Consider the following 20594-nt stretch of genomic DNA (forward strand, 5'->3'; position numbering starts at 1 on the left):
TTGTTTCCAAGGAAGGCATAACAGTGGATCTAGAGAAGATAAGGGCTATCATGGAGTGGGAAGCTCCTAGAAATGTGGAAGAGGTAAGATCATTTATGGGGTTAGTAGGTTATTATAGGAGGTTCATCAAGAAATTATCTTAGATTTCATATCTTATTATTTCATTGTAGAGGAAAGGTAATATGCTTGAATGGACAGAGGAATGTGCAACAAGTTTTGAGAGTTAAAGAAGTTATTGAAAAATTATCTAGTGTTAAAGATTGCATATCTAGACAAAGATTTTGTGGTATGTATAGATGCTTGCAAGAGAGGACTTGGTGGAGTTTTTATGTAGGAGGGACATCTAGTGTGCTACGAGTGAAAAAAACTAAATGAGCATAAGAAAAACTATCTGACTCATGATGTTGAGTTGGCAATGATTATCCATGCGTTGAATATGTGGAAGCACTATCTTCTTGGCAGGAGGTTTATATTGATGAGGGATCATAGTGGGTTGAGATACTTGTTTGAACAGCCATATTTGAATGTCAGGAAAGCTAGATGGTTGGCCACGATTAGTGAGTTTGACTTTGAGATCAAGTACATCAAGGTTAAAGAGAACAAGGTTGCAAATGCTCCTAGCAGGTGGGTATAGGTAAATCACACCACAACTCTAAGTTCTTATAGGACAGATCTTACAGGCGAGTCAGTAGGATAACAGGTACATGGAGCTCTGGCACAGTTTATAATAGAGCACAAGTACATATACAAGTAGTGGTACAGGTGCACATGATGTGGAATATTATCTCTTAGTAAATGGCTTGATCATATTTTGGGATGGGATATATGTGAAATATAGTAGTGAGCTAAAGAAGATTATCTTGAGGGAGTTTCATGAAAAACCATATTCAGGACACCCAAGATATCATAAAAAATTGACCGTAGTGAAGAAGTTCTATTATTGGCCAAATATGAAAAAAGATGTGGCAGAGTTTGTGGCTAGATGTTTGGAATGTCAGTAGGTGAAGGCAGAGTGTAAGCATCCAGGTGGACTATTACAATTGATTATGATTTCAGAGTGTAAATGAGAGGTCATTTCCATGGATTTCATTACATCTTTTCTGAGGACACCTAGAGAACATGATTCCATCATGGTTGTGGTGGAGAGGTTGACAAAGGAAGCACACTTCTTTCCAAGGAAGTCCACTTATTCAGATAGTGATGTAGCACATATCTTCATCATATATGTTGTCATATTGCATGGTGTCTGAAGAAGATTATGTCAAACAGGGATGCAAAGTTCACTTCTAGATTATGGAAAGAGTTGTTTGCAGGTTTGGGTACAGAGTTGGCCTTCAACACAACTTATCGTTCACAGACAAATAGATAGATAGAGAGGTTCAACAGGATATTGGAGGACATGTTGAGGATGTATGTGATGCATCATAAAATGATATGGGAGGAGTATCTTCCGTTGGTCGAGTTCGTTTATAATAACGGTTACCAAGAGTCTTTGGGGATGAGTCCATTTGAGGCACTCTATGGGAAAATTTGTAATACTCCCATCAGTTGGAGTGACTTGGTGAATAGGGTATTGATTGGACCAAACATGTTAGTAGAAATAGAACAGGAAATGAAGGTGATCGAGAAGAATTTAAACGAAGCACAAGATAGACAAAAAATCTATGTAGATCAGAATGGGTGTTTTAAGGAGTTTTAGGTTCGGGAACATATGTACTTGTGCATCAAGCCCAAGAAGAGATCCTTAAGGATTGGACCATGTGCCAAGATGGCACCTCAATTTTGTGGACCTTTCAAGATTCTTGAAAGGATCTGACTAGTAGCCTATAGACTTGCACTACATCCGACAATGAAAGTCCATGATGTTTTCGAATTTTTTTGGCATATGTTTTGGTATGATGTTTTTGGTATATATATATATATGGATGTAAATATTTCCATGAACTGTGTTTTAAGGCTCTAATAAGTGGTATGGGTGTCATGTCATTATGGTTATCATGTAGTTATGTTTTATTGTTGGTTTTCTTCTCAACGGGTTGATCATTGTAAATATTGCATCGAGCTAAGTTATAAAGCTCCATAGGTAGTATGCTTTTCTTTCAAAAATCTTGTTATTTCTAGGTGTCATTGAACACCGAGGATGGTGTTCCCCCAAGGGGGAGGGTTTCGTAACAACACTGATGGAAATTCCATGTAATAAAAGTTAGTAGAGGAAAAATAATAACCATGGTCATGGGGAACTTATTCCAAGTTTAATGTTGGGAAAAACATCCTAGTGTGGGTGTTCATTTGGTTTATTATGGCTAAGGAAATTGGCAAAGGCAATGGAAAAGGCTTTGGAAAGGAAAATGGCATTAATTAGAATTGTATTTATGAAAATAATGGAAAATAGGAGAAAAGGAAGGTGAAAGTTCACATATTGCATGTGAGGATGAAAATGAAGGAAAAATTATAAAAATTGAAGAAAATATAGGCCACATTAATAAAACGGCTTCTAAGTATCAGTTCATTGCTTTTGGTCCTCCTTTTAGTTTTGGAGATTTCTCTTAGTTATCTCTCTCTCACACTCTTGGACATAGATTTTTCTTGGAGCACTTCAGCATTGGATCAAGAAAGGCAAAGAAGTCAAGAGGAAGCAAAGATCAAACAATGAAGATCAGGATTTGGTAGCTACAATGAGAATATTTGAAGGTATCGAATTGCGTGTATGATTTCCTTGCTAATTTTGGCATGCATAGTTATGCATGTGTTTTCTTGTTTCTCTTGTTGTCTTTGGCATGGGCTTTTCCAAGTGTGATAGTATTTTTCAGCCTAGCTTTGTCATTTTTGGATAACCATTGGGTGGTGGATTCTTTTGTATGTGGTTATGCTAGATTTCCAAATGGACTCGAAGCTGAGTGGGGTGGTCCTAGGATTATTCACAAGGCCTAGGAATCCCAGGATGTGATACATGGTAAATCACGAATGTGAAAATATCAATTGAGCCTAGGAATCCCTTAACTAGTAATGGTGGGATACACGATAAAGCTCAATGGTGGGTATCTTGATTGGCCCTAGAAATATTGAGATGGGATGCATGGTAAAGCCCAAAGGGTGGATACATTGTAGGAATAGGAATCCATTGACTAGTAATGGTGGGATACATGGTAAAGCTGAGAGGTTGGGATGGATAAGTTCCTTATGATTTAGGTGGAGAGATATGGTGGTATCCATGCTTTCTTTTGGCCTAGTGATCTGGTGAGGATTGTAGTAAAGCCTAGTATTGTATTTTTATTGTTTATGGTTTCGCGATCCAGTGGGGATTATGGTAAAGCTTGGTTCTATTGTTGAGGGTGAGGTGGTGTAGCCTCAAGAAGGCCTAGTTGATTTTAGTGATAAGTCCCACATTCATGCTTGGAATGTGGCACGGGGGTGATTGGCTGAAGAGAGTATTGGTTCAACCAATCTATGGTTAGGTAGAACGTGGTAGTCCCATATCGAGTTGGATTTTGCATTTATTAATGAGAAATATTTATCCTTGGTATTTTATGAGCAAATGTACTGGTTCATATGATACATTTATGGCTGATGTATCCTTGATATTTTTGTTGGTTATATGTTTGTTATGAGCATGTTATATGAAAACCATGATATATGGTTCTCGTCATGTTTTGATTTTCAAATGAATGTACAATGAATAAATGACCTAATAGATGATAATGAAACTAATGTGATAAGGCTTCAATGCTTCTTAGAAATTCTCAAATAAGTATGAGACCCCTATGCTTAGATCCATTGTTATGACCTATAGAATGCATATTGTGACATGTTTGACAAAATTCCTATCATGGCTAGTAGGGTTCCGGTCAATTCTTTGTTCAAGTATTTGCATTTATATCATTTTTTAAATGTTACTTTTCATTCCTGAAAGTTTCATGGAGTTCTGGGCAGTGGCCTAAGTCTTGGCCTTGAAAAAGTGGCATAGGATCTAGTGTTGTAGGCTTAGAACTAGTTGAAAAATACCCTAGTTTCTTGCATTCCCATGCTATGAGAATGACTAGAGGGACCTAGTCGCATGCATGCCCATGTCATGGGAGCGACTGAGGCTATAGGGCATTGAAGTGTCAAGTTATTGTAGGGATTAATCACCTAGAGGGTTGGTTGGCTCCTGTAGGTTCTGTGGTATGTGTAGAAGGTCATATTTGTTGTTTTGTGTGAGTTCCACTTCCTTAAGGTGACCTTGGTGGTTGAATTATCATGTAGTAGCCTCTCATCACATGTTTACTCATGGTTTACCCCAACGAACATGTTAACTTGGGTAAATGTGGGAGGATGGTGTTACATTGCATTGATGTAGACTCTAACTAGTGTGTGAGATCCTACCCATTGTAGCCTACCACCTCCTATTATATCTCTAACTATGACTGGAAGGAAGCTACCACTCCTTGATCAAATTTATCGACCAAAACCTAAAGGAGGCTACCACTCCCTCAATGAAGGCTCCAACCCTCAGCTCCTTTATGGACCTCATTTCAAAATCTTTCTCACTCGATTCACGTGACTCAATCACAAACCTTGTAAGCCACGTTTCATCTAATTTTCAAACTGGACCCACATAAAATTCTGCTCAATGTGAATAATAATTACCAAAACCACAATGCGATAAATCTCTGATCAACAATAAAATTTTCTCAACAACTAAATAACAAGATACCAAAAACTCTCTGCATTGTTGTCAATAAAATCTATCTATAATCTAATCATAGTAATCAACCATTCATTATATACATAATCATTCTTAGTAACTTGTGCATTCAATAAAAAAATTTAATGATATATGATCCAACCCTAGTAGCCAATCTCAACATCAAGCCTCATCAGTTCATCTTATTCATCAATATGAACAAGCGATACTGAATGATTATAAATGTATTGATCAAGATATCCTTAAAAATCAATTGAAAAATGACTCCAAACTTTCTTTGTAGCATATACTCATTATAACATTAAACCCTAGATCAAATGCCAAGCCATATTCACTGTTGAAAACTAATGTCACAATTTAAGCATGAATCTATCAACAAAACTTATCTATGAAAAATCACTCACTTAGCCAAAGACAAAAATCTCATCAAGGAAATATATATGCCAAATCCCTAATAGAAAACTTGGAATTTTACAATACAATATATAACAATATTCAGAATGCTAGAATCATCAAATTATTCCAACATATTGATCTCAACCAAGGAACATTCATTATAGTAACTTAACAAGTAATAGATGCATTTGTCCCCTACTCTTTTTTAATGAAGACCTATCACTAAAGATATGCTCAGTCATAATAGTCCCCCAAAACAAAAATCCTAGATAAGGATTGATGAGGCTCATCAATGGGTAAATTATATGGACCTTAATCCACCTCTAGCTTACTAAAATAAACTTTTCTCATCATTCTCTGCATGTTTTAATTATGTTTTTCTTAATGAGGAGAATAAATATGAGATGTCATGTCTAGTGGTCTAATGTGCATTGATTGTAGGTTTTGGATAAAATTTTGGCTAATTAAAGTGTAGGAACTCGAACGGAGAAAAGCAAGAGGGATTCTAGGAGATAGGATCTCCCTCCTTAACTCCTCATTCACTCAAAGATTCCTCAATCAAATCTCATCAGCTCGGAGTTGCAAGAAGCTGAGTCATGAATTTCATTGGTAGCCAAGCCAATGACACTTGAAGACCAGTTGATCTCGAGATTAGAGCGAAGCCTCCGTAAATTTGAGGAAGTTGTTGGTAAATTTGAGTTGTATAAATCAAGAGACCTAGGGCCTCTTTAGGATTCAGATGGTCTATTCAAGATAACTAAGCTGTTTTTGAGTTGAAGCATTGTAACTAAGCACTCTTATGTATTTCTGATTTCTTTAATGAAAATGAGCAAAATTCCCTTGATCCATCACTGAGTTGACTCAGAGGGCTGAAGCTCTTGGGTTAGTTCCCAACCCTAGCAACAGAGGTTCCTCTTGTTGTATATTTATGCTTAGGTTATTGTCATAGTTAGAGTTAAACTTATTTTTGTGTTGTTAATTTGCAAGTATTGGTAGATTTAATTAGTTTTCTTTCATTTGTGGATAGTTCTAACAGTAGCATTGTAGTTATAAGAATATATTCCAAAAAGGCTGACAACAAGTGGTTTTCACCTCATTTTTCCCTTTCAAGGATCATGGTTTGAGGAAAAATTCTCATACGACCCAAAAAGACAGAATTCTTTCTTTTTATGTAATTTAGGGTTTTCTTGCTAATTAGGTCATTACCTTTCAATTTCATAGGGTAAGTTGCAATTGGTATTTTATGATCTCTTAAGTTTTGCACTAATTTCATCTCTCTTTCATATTGGTTCCAAGAATTTCCATGCATGAACTTAGCAAGTAAATGGTGACAACTCTGTTTTCTTCTACTTGAATAAACCTCTCTTGTTTTTGATGAATTCATGTATAAATGGCAAGAATGATGTGTGTTGTTGTGGGAGTTTCTAAATTGCAGGGAGATCTCATCTCATTAGCCTCAGCCAAGCCATATCCACCCATGAATTCCAAAAGTCACTAAGGTCTCAATTCAAATTCTTGTCTTATGAAGGAAACTTTCCATATTCGTTGAGAAAATCCAACCATGTCAAAGTTTTGGTTTGAGTTCTAAGTAAGTGCCTACCACTCCCATGCCTTTTTCCCTCCTTAGTCACATTTTTCCAAGCTCCATCCCACCTTCTAGACCATTGCGTAAGATTTCAGCCTGTTCCTGTAGTAAAACAAGGGATCTTGTAGGTGAACTAGTACTTCATGTAGACATCCTTTAGGAAAACCTATAGTAGCCTGTTTTGAGCCCGAATTGAGAAAAATCATCACTAAAATCATGGATTAGGTCCCTAATTTCCCTCCAAGTCATCTGAACCATTATACTCCTTTTCCTTCAAACCTATCTCCCCTCCCACAGAACCAAGCAAGATTAGCATTTACATTTTTCAAGCAAAACGATAAAAATAAAAAGTTCTTTTATATTTATTCTTGCACCAAACAGTTAGCACTCCCTAGATCAAATTTCATACTTAGATGAGTTAAAACCTCACATGTGTTCAAGTAGGTTTCTTTTGCAAGCAAAGTATGTTAGCAAGTAGATAAAGGATTTCATGTTGTTTTGCAAGCATTCCTTTCAATCTTTCCTTCATGCAATAGACATCATTTCTTTTATTCCAATTAGGGTAAATCTCCCTTCTCCAAATTGGCAATCATACTTCTTCTAGTCAATAAAAGGTTGGTTTAAGAAACCCTAATTGTCTATCGCCCTAGCTCAATAGTGACAAAGAGTATACCAATTACATTTATTTGTGTATACATCACTTTCACCTCCAAGTTTGTACGAATGCCAGGTTGATGAAGTAAAGTTAGTACCCCAGGAGTTGCAGCATCCTTGCTACAATACTAGTGCTCATCACTTTTTGGCGTGTTGCCGGGGGGATGCATAAGTAGATGTGATTTCTTATTTGTTTCTTCCTTTTCTTATCTCTTTCATTATGAAATTAGTTCCATTCAATAAATATTTGCTATTCAGTTTTGTTTTCTTTCAATTCTGCAAGTACTTTAAAACTCAAAAAGACAAAAAAACACTCCTTTCATGCCTCATAGGAATAGGGATAACTTAGGAAAATTTCTACCAAATACCCCACCACTTCAAACAATGAACCTTCCCTCTTCTTTGGTGGTTGTGAGTTAGAGGACCCCTTAGGTGAACAACCAGAGATTTTTGAAGAGCCTATAGGGGAAGAAGAATAAACCATTCCAACTAACACAATGGATGAAAATAGAAATGAAAGGGGAGAGAGGGAAAGAATTGAGGGTGATTTTCCCATCAGAGAGACTAATGGGGATGCCAACATGAAAAACATAAGCCCCTCTGCTTTTCCTCACTTCCATGGCCTGACCTCAGAAGATCCAAATACTTTTTTGTTTGAATTTCCTGTCATATGCAGAACTTATGCTTACACCCTTGATGATCAGAAGTTGAAATTATTCCCATCCACTCTCAAGGATGCAACCTTGTGCTAGTTCATGGGTTTATTGGGGATAGTATCACCACTTGGGCTCACATGCAACAAGCTTTCAACAACGAGTATAAGGACTAGTGCAATTCCAAAGATACCAAAGAGGAAATTTTTAGAATGATCTTGGGACATGATGAGTCCTTAGAGAATTATGAGGAAAGATTCCAGCTTAGCTATAAAAGGGACAAGTGCACACTTGATCCTGAGTCACTTAATTTGGTCCTTCTCACGGGGATCAGGGAATACCTTATAGAAACCATAAACTTACTGTTAGGAGGGAATATCTACCAGTTACCCTATGATGATATCAAGATTGTTTTCAAGAATCATTCTAGGGTAGCTAGAAAGAAGGGTAGGGATAGTCAAGCAGTGGCCAGTTCATCCTCTTCCAATACATCCATAAAAACTAAAATTGGGAAGATGTTGGAAGAATTTAAGAGTGAAATGGTGCAAACCCTTGCTCTGCAAATAGACACTATGAAAATCAAATGGAAGCAGGAGGAAGTAAAGAGATCATTAGCCATATTTTTCCCTAGATGCACAAGGAGGCACCCTAGGAATGAATGTCCATTGAACCTTATAGAAATATGCTCAGTCTGTGAGGAAAACACTCCACAGACAAGTGCCCTTATCTACCTGGATTAAAAGTTGTGTATTAGGGAACCAAAGGGGTGACTGAACAACATCCATTCCCCCTTGGTGCCCCCAAGCTCATCCTTGTTGGTCTACACCTTCTCCCTCGTATTTTGCACCTCAATACCATTCCCAATTGGCCAACCAACCGTTTTAGCCATATACTCCTCCAAAACTTAAGTGGAATGCACCAAACTAGGGGTGGAGGCCCCCATACAACCAAGCGCTAGCTTTATTGCCTTCACCTCCATCTCAACCACAGCTCCTACACCCTGCTCCACCTAAACAACCTTAGATGCTTGCCCAACAAAACCTGAACCTCAACAACAAATAGACACAACAAGTTTATAGTGGAGAAGCATCCTACCCTACCTATGTTGTGGAAATTCATGAAATTAACTTTAGGTCTGGGAGAGTGCTCCCGGATAACCAACCTCCATCTCCACCTAGGGAGAGTGAGGAGGAAAGAGAGGAAAGTGTGCCTAGAATGAATCCATCCCCCTTTCCTAAAAGGTTAACCCATGATCCAAATTTAAACAGGAATGCAAAAAATTACAAATATAACCATAAATACAAAGATGTAGTAGAAATAATAGTTCATTTCATTAATATCAAATATTGAAATATGCTTATAGACAGAATGGAAATAAGACCATCTCAGGCGATGGTAGCTTATCTCTTAGAAGAGATGTGGTGGCTACATGCCTCTGAACTGTGTTACAATGAGGATCAAAGGCCTCTTTATTATTGAGAAACAATGGAAAACCCTAAACATCCAAAAACCTAACCCTAGGAGATGAAGCGCTAAACTACGGGCACCGTTTGGGTAAATTGGTACATCAACTTCCCGGAGTCGTAAATTTGGCATATGATTTTTGTTTGATGCGAACAATACCTCGTTAGAAATATCTATCCGAGGACTAGAACTTTTGAGTGAGAAATATTTGTCTATGATCCATGTTGCTCTCGGTTTTCCCAAAAAATGTCGTTTAGGACTTCAAAACGGCTCCAAAAGTTGAGGACCCAAAAAACTGCCAAAAATAGTAAATTGTGCTACAAATAAGGAAACTGAAAAACTAAAAGAAACAATGGTGGGGGTCCAAGTGGAATAGGCAAGTGGCCACCAATATCCACCTGGATCATTCCTCCCCCCTTAGGAAGCAATGGTCCCCATTGCGTTGAGTTCCTCCATGAGATGAGGAAACTTCTATTGAACTTGGTCCCTGGTGAGCCACTTGCCCTGGTGAAGGAGTTGGCCTGCTTTGACAACTCGATATAGTTCGATCCTTTGTTGTCGGGTGTTCTTGATCTGTGTGTCCATGATTTGATCAGTTGTGGCTTGTTCCATGCAATATGGATTTAACTCTATAGGTGTGAGTTGTTCTGCAATGTCTGATGTGTCTAGCAATGGTGGGAAGTATGGTCGAAGGCGGTCCACATTGAACACTGGGTGCAGGCCAAGGAATGGGGAATTCTGAGCTTAAATGCATTATCTCCCATAGCCTTGGTAATGGTGTAAGGACCATATCAGAATGGTCTCAGTTTTTGATAGGCTCCATGTTATAGACATTTTTGTGCCTTACAGCATTGAGCATGAAATGTCCATAATCTAAGGGATCCAAAGTCCCTAAACATGTTGTTCCTACCCCTAGAGGAAAAAGGCTAACAAACCACAGCAATTCACAGAAGTTCTCCACCAGAAACTGCTCAAAAACAAGCCAATTCAGGATCAATTCAGTGGCTCCACTAGCTGTCTGCGCTGAAATGCAAAGTCAACACTGGCTACCTGCACTGCAACGCAGGTAGAAGCACTACCAGGGTGCGCTGAGCGAGAGTTGACAAATGGCAAGTTCATTCCAAGAGGTGTCAAGACCTAGGAAGCTTCAAGAATCTTCCTCAATGACACTTGCCTCAGTGAATTCGACTAGTGATGAGTAAGAGGTTCCCAATCTCCAAGTGGAAGCAAGAACCTCCAAGTGGAATCAAGAACTGACAGAGGGAAAGGACACTAGTCAGATCTCAAGCTGACTCATCCTCTCTCCAAACATCTATATATGGATCTCTCCTCCATGAGATCTAGGGGCTGGTATTTTGTTATTGCAAGGAATTGTTGTTGGTTTGAGATTGGAATCATTGGGTGCTTAATGCTTTGAAGGGGGTGAAGATATGAATTCCATTTGCTGGGAAGGAGATGCTGGATTGGAGCCCTCTGGGTTGTATCTCTTCCTGAACCTTGTTATTCATCAATAAAGCTATCTTGGTTTCTCCTATATACTGGTGTATCTTTGATGTATGATTGCATTAGTATCTTTAGTTTATTTCTAATCCTGAACTAGTTATGAATATGAATCTATGTCTTTGTGTAGTGTTCTCTTCTTGTGATCTTGCAGAAACCTCTTGAAGCTGGGCGAGCGAGAAGGCAAGTAGCTGGGAACCCCCAAAGAGAAGAGAAACCGGATCGAGGGACAAATGGAAGACACCGGTTAGTCCATCCATCTCTCTTCATTCTTAATTCATAAAGGAAGAATACTAGAATAGTTGTCTCTGTTTGTTGCTAAGGCACTATCACACCTTAGGTGGATAGGATCGTCCTGCATAGGCATTTTTCCCCACAACAAATTGGCAACTCCACTGGGGAGATCTGTTTAGTCGTTTTATTTGTGTTTCCATCATTGTTTGTTTCATAGACTCAACAGCAACAATCGAACTGCATCTGCTATTCTCAGATGCAAAGTAGACAGCTGCTGCTTTGATCCAATCATTGGATTTGTCTATGATCTGAACAATGGACTCACAAATGATTTGATTATACTTTGTGATAGATCTTAGTACCCCCTCAAAGCATCCCTTTGATTGTACCTTGCTTGTTGCTTTGATTTGGCCTGAAACTGTAGATTAATCAGCAATCTGTGACCCAGAACCCAGTGAGAAACTCTCGTTTCTCCTTCAGCGCAGACCCTGTGACGAGGTTCTGCATTTCAACGCAGGTCCCGTGAAGGCTACCTGCGCTGAATGTCAAAACCCGTGTGTTGAGGTTGCGCTGATCCAGTTAGGCCTTGTGCAGCTGGGGTTCTCTACTCTGTTTTGCCTTGTTTTGATCTCTGTTTTTTGCAGCCTGTAACCAGCATTGGTACCAGTCTGATAACTCCTTTTCTCTGCTTAAATTCCACCTCCTTTTGTACAAAAAGACTGTGAGTGTTTTTATGTGTTTTTGGCGTCATTTACAGTTTTCCTTTGCAAAAGTGAAATAGTCATCCTGTAGCCCTTGATTCAGATCTGTTGATTGTGATCTTAGGAGAGATTTCATTGGCTGATTACAGTTGATTATACATTTACTTTTGCTTGTGGTTTGAGTTTGTCTCTTTTAAGTGTCGAAACAAGTGTTCATTTCGAAAGTCGTTAAGTGTTGTAATCTCTTCTACCCTCTCTGATTTCGAAAAAGTAAACTTGTTTGTATTTTTCATTTAAAAGCAAATCCAAAGTTGTACAAAAAGCTTTCTTTGTAGGCATCAATACTAAGAAAGCGGAAAACAAACACCTGCATTGTGCATTTGCATCTTGATAGTTTGCATGTTTGATTTAGGGAAAGTGCATTAGAGTGTGCTGATTGCTCTTTGAGAAAAGATGGTGTCTTTCTTTTCCCTTTGTAGCTAGGATTTTCATAAGTTGAAAAGATATAAAGCTTTCTTATCATATTTAGACTGCATTTAGGAATTGTATCATACATCTCGTGGTGAACCTCAAAAGGCAAACTTCTAAAAAGATCAACCTAAAATAAATTGAATGAACTTAACAACACTTTGCAACATAACGCACAACATAGAGGTCTAGGCTAGAGACGTGTCCCGGCGTCGTAAAGCCTGGTGACTGTCGATCTCGTTGATGGTGGGTGATTCCTCCTGAGAGACGATAGCACCAGTACGGATTGTGCTCCCACGTACCATCGCGTATATATTGGGAGACCCCTATAGGCATAAAACCTTTATCCTTAGGAAGCCATGTCGGCCGCCCTACTAATCGCAATGCACTGAACACAACATTCAGGAAGATCGACTGCCCGTACCTTAAAAAGTCTTCTGCGGTTTTGCGAAAAGTTTGGCACACCCTCTGCCTAGAACTCCAGAGCAGTTCCTTTTGGCCTTTTTCAGACTCTATAACGGAAAAAGTCCATCCGAGCATTTGTCACTTCGGGCTCGTTGAAACATCTAAGGAGACTAGAGTCATCTTTAGCTTTTTCTCGACTCTTTAAAATTGAAAAAGCAAGTTGTGTCTAAAGCGTCGTTAAAATTTATTTTAAACGGAACAATCACCCCTTATTCCTGCGTTGATCTTTACGTTGAGAAAATGGAGCACACCAACCAAGGAATTCCCCTTGGTGGAAATCCTAGTCCCTTCTCCTCTTGGGAAGATGTTGGTGCGCCCCACATGGACACATTGTCGCTTCCAGGACTGACAATTGGCTTGCCGGTCTGGCTCTTTTCAACCAATGTCGTTCAGAACACCACCATTCCTGAACAGTCGAATCAACAGTTAGGCCAGACCAGAGTTACCCACCAGCCTTCTACTTCATCTAATTCTTCCTCTACTCCTTCCTCTTCGCTTGAGGGAACTGGTAAAACAAAAAACCAAGTTCCTAAGGAGAAGTAAAAGAAGAAGAAAGAGAAGAAGAAGAAGGAGTCAAAAGCGACTGGGGGCAAACAAGTGGCGTCTGACAAAAATCCACACATAGCACTGACTAGGCCTAAATCGCCATGTGTCATATGCAAGGGAGACCACTTCCAAAGAGATTGTCCCTGCATCCCTCAGATACTAAGGGACTGGTCTCCCCGTTTGCACAATTCGGTGGCGTCAACCTCTGATAGCCATGTTGACAGCACACCGTCAACTAGTGAAAGTGAAGCCACAGGACAGAGAGGGAAAGCTAGATTTCCCTGCAAACTGTGTGAAGGCGACCATGCCATCCACCGTTGTCCCTTCTTAGATGAGGCTAAAAGAGTTTTGGAAGATCGCTCGGTTTTACCAGTGCAACTTCCTCCTGGATATCAAAAACTCCTGCCAAGTCCTTCACTAGTTGAGAACCCGGCTGGCCCGCCCAGGTGGTCAACCGAAGCACCTATCATTGAAGATGAACCGTCTGGATCCATACCTGACAAAAGTCAAAAGGTTGAGGCGGCAGTTGACCCGGTTTTGCCTTCAGAGGCTCTATCTTCGAATGATACCATCACAGAGGAGAATAAAGACGACACCGTCCAAATTCTCTTCATCAACACAGACTCCGACGAACAAGGGGGAAATTTTCCCATTCCTTTATCGCAGGAAGGAACTTCGTCAGAGTCATACCCGGCCGTCTATTCGGTCCCACCACCAAGCAACCTGGTTGTGTCCTTCGACTGGAACCAACTAGGCAGACCCCGGTTGCCAGCAAGCATACCATTCAGAATTATCGTTCAAATATACAGAATGGTAATGGCTGGCACTATCATTGATGAGGGGGCATCTGTGAGTATCCTTTCCTCTATTGCTTGGAAAGCGCTTGGTTCGCCAGCACTTTTGCCTGAAATGAGAAATCTATCAGACTTTGATAAAGGAACCAGTCGACCTTTAGGGATCCTCCCCAATGCGCCGATCACATTGAAAGGGAAGACCATTGAAATGAACGTGATGGTCGTTCAAGGACCCTTGGATTATAACCTACTCCTTGGAAGAGACTATATATTTCATGGGAGCCATCGTCTCCTCACTCTTTAGAGTAATGTGTTTTCCGCATGAAGGAAGAGTGGTCAAGCTCGTGGACCAGCTTTCATTTCCCGGATCACGCATCGCAAATAGTCATATACCATCCCTAAATGGTCCCTTCACGCAAGAAATGTCTCAACCCACGGTCCATCCTCCTAATGAGCAGGAGTAATCCGGGAGGATATGACTGGAACCGAGGGGGCATGCGTCCTGGTCTGCTTTGGCAGGAAAACTTTGGGTATAGGGTAGGTTTCCACGGGAGAATATGACTAGTCCGTACCCCATCCGTGAGTGGAAGAGGGGTTGTTCTAGAATAAGATTCTTTTGTCAAAGTTATGTGAGTTGGCGGGCATCGTCGCTCACCTTTGTCTATTTCGGTAGACATCACCGAGGAAGTGTTTTATTCGTGGCCGCGAATGGAGCAATCTTTGGTAACTTGAAAGAGGTAGGCCTCTCTCGGTAAAACAATTGTTTTGCCGGACTAAAGTAGGGGTAACCTTGAAACTCTGTTTTATACCTGGGGGCATGCAAACCTTTCGGAGTGCAAGCAAGGGGCGGCTATTTATTTTTAAAATTTTTAGGTCCTCCCTTTAAACCTGTAGGTCTAACCCTTTAAACTCGTAGGATTAGTCGTTTCTGAACTTGCATAACGAAAGGATGCGGGGCATAGCTTTGTAAGATGAAGCTCCATAAAAAATAGAATCTTAATGAGACACTCTTATCATATGACTGGGTAATCGAGTAGTTTTAGCACACAGTTCATGCTCGTTAAAAAATAAACGCAAGATCCGAGCAATTTTAGCACATAGTTCATGCTCGTTAAAAAATAAACATAAGATCGAGCAAATGTTTCCACCCGCGTTTAAGCTCGTTAAAAAATGAACTATTCCAGTAAATAACCACTGTGAATGTAACATTATCAGCCATTAAAGCCTTGGTCGTGTTTGCACCGTCACCTCCACTTTTCCATTGGCCGATCGTTCACCTCCATATGTTTGTTTACCCATTTTGAGGAACAGCTGCGAAGAGTGATTTCACTAGCCATCCTTGTGACACTGCCGTGATTGGAAAATTCCAACCTGTACCTGGAATCAGCTGCTAACTTGTTTCATCACTCGTTCCTCAAAAGACGAGTCTTCTTTAAGCTCTTTTCATCTGACTCGTAAAATATGAAAAGATTGCCGAGTCCTTGGCCTTCCAGCTCATTAAAGGGACAGGAAGTGCTATCCCTCCTCTAGATTTTAATCTTTTTGGACCTGAGGGATTATTGCACAAAAAGATCGAGCGCTTGTTTTATTCGGCTCGTTAAAACTATCGAAAACTCATCCCTTCTGTATTGTTTTATACTTTTTCGGACCTAAGGGATTAGATGATGAAAAAGGACTTTTGGAGTTAACTTTATGTACCTTTTCAGACTCTCTAAAAATGAAAAGGAACGAGTTATCTTTGTCGTTAGACTTGTTAAAATCATTAAATAGCGACAAACTTGTCTTTAGACGAGAACGAGTTTCACTATCACTAGGCTCGTTAAAACATAGCGATGGGCTTGCCCGAAGGGCAAGTTATAGAACAAGCATATGTTATCCTCCTCAAGCTTGACAAAAATAAAGAGGTACTGGTCAGCAATGACTGGGGAAAAATTGGGAGAAACTCAAGAAAACTTTGATGGTAGTAAGTCGCTCTTGAACATGACACTTTTCCTCCGTACCACAATCGGGTTGGGTTGTTTCATTCACCGGTCACATCCATGGTCTCGCCATACCATCCATATTTGGGGTAAGGCTACCGATCCATCGCATCAGTGTCGCCATATGTTCAAGAGAAGTCGTTCAGAAAAGTCAACCGTGTCCCATCCACTGCCATACATTATCCTTCATCCTTTCATGACCGCCACCCTGAATCATATGTCACAGATCGTTTTCACCTCCATCAAAATCATTAGGTTCGTTCCGTGTCATTGATGTGGGTTTCATTAAGGCCCTCCTTTGACGGATCGCTTCTTGTCGACATCAGCTCATTATCCAAGAAGCTGATCTAGGAACAACCCCTTCAGTACTTTGAAGCTTGCATGCCTCAATGGCAAGTTTCTCACTTCCGGCGATAGGTATACATCAATGACCTTCGACCGAAAGATTTTGCGTGGTGTTCGACGCCAAGTCCTTTATTCACACCACGTGAATTGTACTGCAGTACCTTGAGGGTCATTATCATTATCGGTGATTCCTCTCGCGCTTATTAACGGTTTACCTAATTGAGCGGTAATCAAGCGATGTCTTTCCATGTTCGACTTCAGAACATTTCTCACATGGATCGACTTTTACTTAGAGTGAAGATCGAACGAGTTTGAAGACCCCGGATCTAGTTTCATCCATCTGGGCTGCGATATATATTCAGAAAAGATAAAGACATTGACATGTACATCATTGCAGCAGATAATCATCCTACCCAAAGGACGATAATTTCATCAAAATTATCGGTCTACCATCAGACGATTGTCTATTCTATGTACAGAAAAATGAATTTATAAAGCTGAGCATGGGAATGCCCGCCTCAGCTAGATCATGAAAGCAGTATGAAAAATAATGTATTGTATTGTATCTCATTACAGGTTTCCTCCCAGCATTGGATGAACTTTGGATCCTCCTAATAAAGCATTTCACCCGATAAACGGCCTCATACTTTAGGGGGCAACTGTTATAGACATTTTTGTGCCTTACAGCATTGAGCATGAAATGTCCATAATCTAAGGGATCCAAAGTTCCTAAACATGTTTTTCCTACCCCTAGAGGAACAAGGCTAACAAACCACAACAATTCATAGAAGTTCTCCACCAGAAACTGCTCAAAAACAAGCCAATTCAGGATCAATTCAGTGGCTCCACTAGCTGTCTGCGCTGAAATGAAAAGTCAACACTGGCTACCTGCACTGCAACGCAGGTAGAAGCACTACCAGGGTGCGTTGAGCGAGAGTGGACAAATGGCAAGTTCATTCCAAGAGGTGTCAAGACCGAGGAAGCTTCCAGAATCTTCCTCAATGACACTTGCCTCAGTGAATTCGACTAGTGATGAGTAAGAGGTTCCCAATCTCCAAGTGGAATCAATAACTGACAGAGGGAAAGGACACTAGTCAGATCTCAAGCTGACTCATCCTCTCTCCAAACATCTATATATGGATCTCTCCTCCATGAGATCTAGGGGCTGGAATTTTGTTATTGCAAGGAATTGATGTTGGTTTGAGATTGGAATCATTGGGTGCTTAATGCTTTGAAGGGGGTGAAGATAGGAATTCCATTTGCTGGGAAGGAGATGCTGGATTGGAGCCCTCTGGGTTGTATCTCTTCATGAACCTTGTTATTCATCAATAAAGCTATCTTGGTTTCTCCTATATACTGGTGTATCTTTGATGTATGATTGCATTAGTATGTTTAGTTTATTTCTAATCCTGAACTAGTTATGAATATGAATCTATGTCTTTGTGTAGTGTTCTCTTCTTGTGATCTTGCAGAAACCTCTTGAAGCTGGCGAGCGAGAAGGCAAGTAGCTGGGAACTCCCAAAGAGAAGAGAAACCGGATCGAGGGACAAACGAAAGACACCGGTTAGTCCATCCATCTCTCTTCATTCTTAATTCATAAAGGAAGAATACTAGAATATCTGTCTCTGTTTGTTGCTAAGGCACTGTCACACCTTAGGTGGATAGGATCGTCCTGCATAGGCATTTTTCCCCACAACACTCCAGTAAGGCATTCCTTTTGCAAATGCAACCAAACTTTGTCACCCACCTAAAACTTGTGTGGCACCCGATGTTGATCATGTCACTGCTTGTACTTAGCATTTGATTTCTCCATAATTTCATGGACCTATAGGCGGATATGTTGGATGTGCTCGATGAAGCTATTTTCCTTATCGATTTTGGAATAGACATGAGCCAAATCTGCTTGAGTAGCTGTAAATGACATGGCCACATCAATGGGACATAGTGGCTGGAATCCCAGGCCCACCTGAAAAGGGCTGTGGCCAGTCGAGCTGTGGAGAGCCTCGTTATAGCTATGTTTGACATAGGGGAGGCTCTCATCCCATGTGTGTGGATTCTTTGAGTTGTACATGCACAAAATGTGTACGATCATCCTGCTGACGACCTCTATCTGGCCATCAGTTTGGGGATGGAAAGCTATGGACTTAATTAGCTTGGTGTCCATCATCAACCAGAGACTGGACCAAAATGTACTGAGGAACCTGCTGTCCCAATCTGAGATGATAGACTATGGGATCCCAAAGTGTACCCACACTCATTCAAAGAAGAGTTTAGCAATGGCTTCCATTGTGATATTCTTCTTGCAGGCTGCCATAATAGCTATCTTTGAGAATTTTTCGATGACCGCAAAAACACAATCATTGCCATGCTTAGTAGAAGGAAGGCCTGACATGTAATCCATGTAGATGGATTCCCAAGGTCGCCTAGGGGTAGACAATGGAGTGTAGAGGCCTTGCTTCTTGATGGTCGGTTTGGCAATGGCATAGGTAGTGTAGGATCTGATGTACTTCCTGACATTCTTTTGAAGACTCAGCAAATAGAAATACTTCTACAGTATTGCCACCATTTTCTTTATCCCAAAATGCCCAGTGGCTTGGCTATAGTGTGCTTCCCAAATCATCTTGGCATGCTCGCTTGAAGGAACACAAAGGTGTCCCAAGTGGCATAATAGGGCATCCTGGAGGTGAAAATCTGGAACTTGCTAACCCCCCCATAGCATCTGGTATGTGTGGCCAAATTCTGGGTTGCTTTTGTAGATAATTGGCCAATTAAAAGTCTCGTGCCCACAAGAGTTGAGCACGGTGGTTAATGCCATGATTAATGGTCGACTGAGGCAATCTACAACATTATTGGTGTTGCCCTTCTTATACTTGATATTCAAATGGAACTGTTGCAGGTATGTGGACCAATTCTAATGGTGATCATTCTGCAACTTCCCTTGTGTCTATATGAACTGCAGGGGGCGATGGTCTATGTGGATGACCGTTTCCTTCCCCAAAATGTAATGCTTCCATTATCGGCAGGCCTACATAATGAAATACATCTCTTTATCATAAGTGGGATACTTCAGGATTGTGTCTAAAAGTGTCTCACTATGATATGCCATTGGATGCCCTTGTTGAGTAAGGACTGCCCCAATAGCACAGTCAGAGGCATATGTCTTGATCTCAAATGGTTGTTGCAAGTATGGTAATGTCAGCACTAGTGTAGAGTAGAGGTGATTTTTCAACTCTATGAATGCCTTTTGTTGAAATTCATACCAAAGAATTTTTCTTTCACTCCTCCCTTGGTGACTTGGCTCAATGGCTAAGTGATATGAGAGAATCCCAACACGAACCTGCGGTAGAAATTAGCACGACCCAAAAAGATGTGGAGCTCTATTAGAGTGGTTGGGGCCAATCTCGAATGACTTGGATCTTGGCTAGATCCACACACACCCCCTATTCGTAAATAATGTATCCCAGATACTGAACCTGGGTCATGCCAAAAGTGCATTTCTCAAAATTGGCACATAGCGTGTGTTGCTGTAGTGTTTGGAGAACCTGTCGGATGTGGTGGAGGTGCTCTTCCCAACTCTGGCTGAAGATCAAGATGTAATCCAAGTATACCACTACAAATGAGTTGGTGAATGGCCACAAGATATCATCCATCAGCCTCATGAAGGTTGCAGGATCATTTGTCAACCTGAAAGGCATAACCAACCATTTGAAAAGGCCCTTGGCTTTGAAGGTAGTCTTCCACACATTAGAGGGTTTGATTGGTACTTGGTGATATCCTGATTTCAAGTCGATCTTGTTGAAGTATTTTGCCCCCTTCAGTTGGTCCAGAAGGTCATCAATCTGTGGGATCGGGTACCTATTCCAGAAAGTGATCTTGTTGAGCACTCGATAGTCAATATAGAGTCTCCAAGTCTCGTCCTTCTTCTGTATCAACACGATCAAGCTCCTACAGGGTGATGAACTTGGATGGATGTGACCTTCCTTTAGTAGCTCCTAAATCTACCTCTTGATTTCATAATTCTCCACAATGGAGTGCTGAAAGATTGTTCCATTGGGAAGCGACACACCTGGGGTTAGAGTGATTGAGTGCTTGACTTGACAGTGTAAAGGCACCCCTGTGAGGGAGG

The sequence above is a fragment of the Pinus tabuliformis genome, chromosome 4_2 (assembly GCF_031772625.1).
Source record: "Pinus tabuliformis cultivar Carrire ecotype Pingquan chromosome 4_2, CPIR1, whole genome shotgun sequence".
In the NCBI taxonomy this organism is placed as follows: Eukaryota; Viridiplantae; Streptophyta; class Pinopsida; order Pinales; family Pinaceae; genus Pinus; species Pinus tabuliformis.